The sequence below is a fragment of the Eriocheir sinensis genome, chromosome 53 (assembly GCF_024679095.1).
Source record: "Eriocheir sinensis breed Jianghai 21 chromosome 53, ASM2467909v1, whole genome shotgun sequence".
Classification (NCBI taxonomy): Eukaryota; Metazoa; Arthropoda; class Malacostraca; order Decapoda; family Varunidae; genus Eriocheir; species Eriocheir sinensis.
Window position 1 is genome coordinate 4,423,294 of NC_066561.1, and position 5,000 is coordinate 4,428,293.

Consider the following 5,000-nt stretch of genomic DNA (forward strand, 5'->3'; position numbering starts at 1 on the left):
CTTGCCCTCATCCATTCAGTCTGATTCATCCTTCTTCCCCTCTTCTTCCTCATCCTCTTCCCCTCTTCTTCCTCTTCCTCCTCCTCCTCTTCCTCTAACCGTTGCCCTCATCTCCTCCTTCCCTCCTCATCAGTTCCTACCCTCATCCTCCCTTACACTTCCTCCTCCTCCTCCTCCTCCTCCTCCTCTTTCTCAGTTGGATGAAAAAAAAGAGGAGGAGGAGGAGAATAAGGGAAGGAAGAGGAAGAAGAAAGAAGAGGAGGAAGAGGAAGAAAGGAGGGGAGGAATGAGGACTAAGCTAAAAATAGGGAGGTGAAAGGAGGAAGGGGACAGAAGATAAAGGAGGAGGAGGAGGAGGAGGAGGAGAAGGAGGAAGACAAGAAGATACGATAAGGATTAATAAAAAAAGAAGACGGATTATTATGTATGATGAAGAGAGAGAGAGAGAGAGAGAGAGAGAGAGAGAGAGAGAGAGAGAGAGAGAGAGAGAGAGAGAGAGAGAGAGAGAGAGAGAATTATATACAAGTAGTTTAGAAAGTTTTTTCTTTAATTATATACCAAATGATTTCTTTTTTTCATTTTATTTAAAACTTTTCTTTCTCTCATTTTCTGCTTCCTCTTTTCTTTTTTTTCCTTCTATTTCTTTTCCTTTTCTTTCTTCCTTCATTCTCTTTTTCTTCCCTTCATTTTTTCCTCTTCCTTTCCTTTCTTGCTTAATTCCCTTCTTTCCTTCCCTTTTTTCTTTTCCTTTTCTTTCTTTTCATAATTTTCTCCTTTTCTTTCTTCCTTCTTTTTCTTTTCCTTCTTTTTTCCTTAATTCTCTTTTTCTTCCCTTCCTTTTTTCCTTAATTCTCTTCTTCCCTTCCCTTTTTTTCTTTTCCTTTTCTTTCTTTTCTCAATTTTCTTCTCTTGTATTTCTTTTCCTTCTTTCTTCCTTCATTCTCTTTTTCTTCCCTTCATTTTTTCCTCTTCCTTTCCTTTCTTCCTTAATTCTCTTCTTTCCTTCCTTTTTTCTTTCTTTTCTTAATTTCCTTCTCTTCCTTTTCTTTCTTCCTCAATTATTTTCCTTTCTTCATTATTTCTCTTCCCATTTTCTTCCTCAATTCTTTTCTTCCCTTCTTTTTCTTTCTCTTCCTTCTAATTCTTTATTCATTCATTTATCTTCCTTTCCTTCTTTTCCTTCCTTCTTTCTATTTCATCTCTCCAATCTTCCTTTCTTTTCCTTCTCTTTTCTTCTATTTATTATCTTCTTCCTTCCTCTTCCTTCTCCCTGTTCTCCCTCCTTTTCTCTCCCTCTCTCCCTCTTTTCCCTCCAGCCTCCTTCCTTTGTGTGAGACTTAAACCTGCCCTCCTCCTCCTCTTCCTCTTCAAAATACCTCCTCCCACACCAATCCCCTTCCTCTCTTCCTCTACGTTTTCCCCTCAAATCCTCCTCCTCCTCCTCCTCCTCCTCTTCCTAATACACTGTCAATCCAAGTTCTTAATGTGGAGACCAAGGAAGACTAAGAAGAGAGGAGGAGGAAGAGGAGGAGGAGGAGGAGGAGGAGGAGGAGGAGGAGGGGAAGATGTGAAGGAAGGGAGGAACTGGAGGAAGAGGAATGATTTTTGAAGGGTGTAGATGACAAGAGGAGGAGGAGGAGGGGAGGAGGAAAAGAGGAGGAGGAGGAGAGGAGAAGGAGGAGGAGGAAAATGGGAGGAAAAGTTGGTGATTAAAAAAATGAGAAAGGAAATGAGGGAGAGAGAGAGAGAGAGAGGATTGACATTCCATAGACCAAATTCTCTCTCTCTCTCTCTCTCTCTCTCTTCCCCGTCCCTTCCATCACCCTCCCTTTCTTTCTCCTTCCCTCTTACAGTGGAGAGAGAGAGAGAGAGAGAGAGAGAGAGAGTCTAAAACAAAGATAGTTCCCACTGCTCCAAGTCCCCCTTCTCTCTCTCTCTCTCTCTCTCGACGGATGAAGAGGGGGAGGAAGGAGTGAAAGCAAAGAGGTGAGGGGACAAGAGAGAAGAGGAGGAGGAGGAGGAGGAAGAGGAGGAGGAGGAGGAGGAGGAGAGCCACTCAAAGCCATTCATTCCTCCACATGTAGACAAAAACTCCTCCAGCCTCCACTTTCCTCCACCCGTTATCTCCTCCTCCTCCTCCTCCTCCTCCATTTTTTTCCTGTCTTTTTTTAGATAATATTTTCTTCACCCACTTCGGTTACATAACTCTCTCTCTCTCTCTCTCTCTCTCTCTCTCTCGTTTAATATCCCACAGTTCTTCCTTCTTTCTCTTCTTATTATTCTTTGTTTCTCTCTCTCTCTCTCTCTCTCTCTCTCTCTAATAATGACAAAAAAAATCATCTACACATTTTATCATTATTATTATTATTACATTTGTTATTATTATTATTATTATTATTATTATTATTTATTTTCTCTTTAAATGCCAAAGACCTGGACTAGTGCCAAGAGGTGACGTCACGGAGGAGGAGGAGGAGGAGGAGGAGGAGGAGGAGGAACAGAATTAGAGAAGGGAAGAATGAAGGGACGGGAATAGGAAGGAAAAAAGGAAGGGAAGTGAGGAGGAAGGGATGCAGAAAGGGAAAGGAAGGGAAGGGAAGGGAAAGGAAGGGAAGGGAGAGGAACGGAAGGGAAAGGAAGAGGAAGGAAGAGGAAAGGGTATGGAAAGAAGAGGAAGGGAAGGGAGGGGAAAATAAATAAGGAAGAGAATGAAAGGTAAGGTATACGAAAGACAGGGAAGGGAAAGGAAGAAGGGAAAGGAAGGAAAAGGAAAGGAAGGGAAGGGAGGGGACAAAATATAAAGAGAACGAAAGGTAAGGTATACGAAAGACAGGGAAGGGAAAGGAAGAAAGGAAAGGAAGGGAAGGGGAAGAGGAAGGAAGAGGAAAGGAAGGGAAGGGAAGAGGAAGGAATAGGAAAGGAAGGGAAGGGAAGAGGAAGGAAGAGGAAAGGAAGAGAAAGAAAGGTAAGTTACGAAAGAGAGGAAAGGGAAAGGAAGGGAAGGGAAAGGAAGGGAGGATAAGGGAAAGGAAGGGAAGGGAAAGGAAGGGAGGATAAGGGAAAGGAAGGGAAGGGAAAGGAAGGGAGGATAAGGGAAAGGAAGAGAAGGGGACGAGAATGAGAAGTGTTGGGAAGAGGTGAAGGGAAGGGAAGGAAAGAATGTGAAGAAAAAGACAGAAAAATGAGGAAAGGAAGGGAAAGAGGAAAGGAATAAAGAAAAAAAGGAAAAGAGGAAAAAATGAGAAAAATAAAATGAAGAAAAAAATAAAGGAGATGGAGGAAGAGGAAGAGGAGGAGGAGGATAAGAGTTGATGCGGTTTACGGGTGGCAAAAAAAAAAAAAAAATATCCGCAGAGAAAATGAAAGACAAACAAACTTTAAAAGGAGGAGTAAATTGAATGTTTTAAAGGGAGGGAAGGGAGGAGGAGAGGAAGGAGGAGAAGGGAAGGAGGAGGAAAGAGGAGAAGGAGGGAAGGAGGTGTTTTAAAGGGAGGGAAGAGGAGGGGAGGAAAGGGAGGGAGGAAGCGAGGAGGATGTGTTTTGTCTCTCTCTCTCTCTCTCTCTCTCTCTCATACCCAGACACACACACACACACACACACACACACACACACACACACACGCGCGCACGCACACCTGTCACCTTATTGGCACACTCACACCTGGACGAAGCGGAAGTGACGTCATCAGGTGGCACCCTTGGCACCTTGATATTCCGTGGGCAGGTGTGATAATCTCCTCCTCCTCCTCCTCCTCCTCCTCCTCCTCCTCCTAACCTTTTACCCTCCATCTTCCCCATTTCCCTTTTCCTACCTCATTTTCCTCTTCCTTTCCTTTCATCAATGACTTGGACACAGGAATTAGTAGTGATGTCAGTAAGTTCGCAGATGACACCAAGATCGGTAGAGGAATCCAATCAGACAGGGACGCTACCGTTCTCCAGGATGAGCTTGACAGACTACATGATTGGGCGGGGAAGTGGCAGATGGAATTCAATGTCGGGAAGTGTAGCATTTTGAGTAGGTAGGAATAACCCCTTACACAATTACTCCTTAAATGACACTCCTCTAAGCAGGTCTGGGCGCGAGAGAGACTTTGGAGTCCTAGTGAGCGCTGACCTCCGTCCTAGGGCTCAATGCATTCGGGAGAGGGAGGGAGGAGGTCAGTTCTGGGGTCACGTGTGTATTTGTTGAGGTTGAGGGAAGGTTAAGAAGAGGGAGAAGAAGAAGAAGAGAGGGAGGAAGAGGAGGAGATAGGGTCAGATGTGTGTGTGTGTGCGGGCAAACAGAGTGCATGGTTTCATCTCAAGGAGCGTAAGCAATAGGAGCGCTGAAGTCATCCTCAAACTTTACTTAGCACTAGTTAGACCTTATCTCGACTATGCAGTTCAGTTCTGGTCCCCCTATTATAGAATGGATATCAAGGTGTTAGAATCTGTACAGAGGAGATGACAAAGATGATTCAGGGGGTGAGAAACTTGCCTCGTGAAGACAGGATGAAGCATTTAAATCTACACTCTCAAGAAAGGCGAAGGTTGCGAGGAGATTTGATCGAAGTCTATAAATGGATGAAGGGCTCTTGCAGACTCCTTACGTTTTTATGTTATGTTATGTTCTCTTTCTTCTCTTCTTACCTATCCTCTCCTTTAATCGTTTTCCTTCTTCCTCTATTCATTCTTCTTCCTTCCATCTCACCTCACATTCTTCTCTCCTCTCTTTTCACTTCCTCCTCCTCCTCCTCGCCTCTTCTCTCTCAACCAACCACCTCCTCTTCCTCTTCCTCCTCCTCCACCTCTTCTTTCCACTCAACTTTCTTCCTCCTCTTCATTCTCTCCCTCTTCACCTCCTCCTCCTCCTCCTCCTTTAAAGGGCGACTATGTGTACCTTTGCCAACACTGTACCCTCGTGTGTGTGTGTGTGTGTGTGTGTGTGTGTGTGTGTGTGTGTGTGTGTGTGTGTGTGTGTGTGTGTGTGTGTCCCGTTTTAAAAGCAAGAAAAGAAG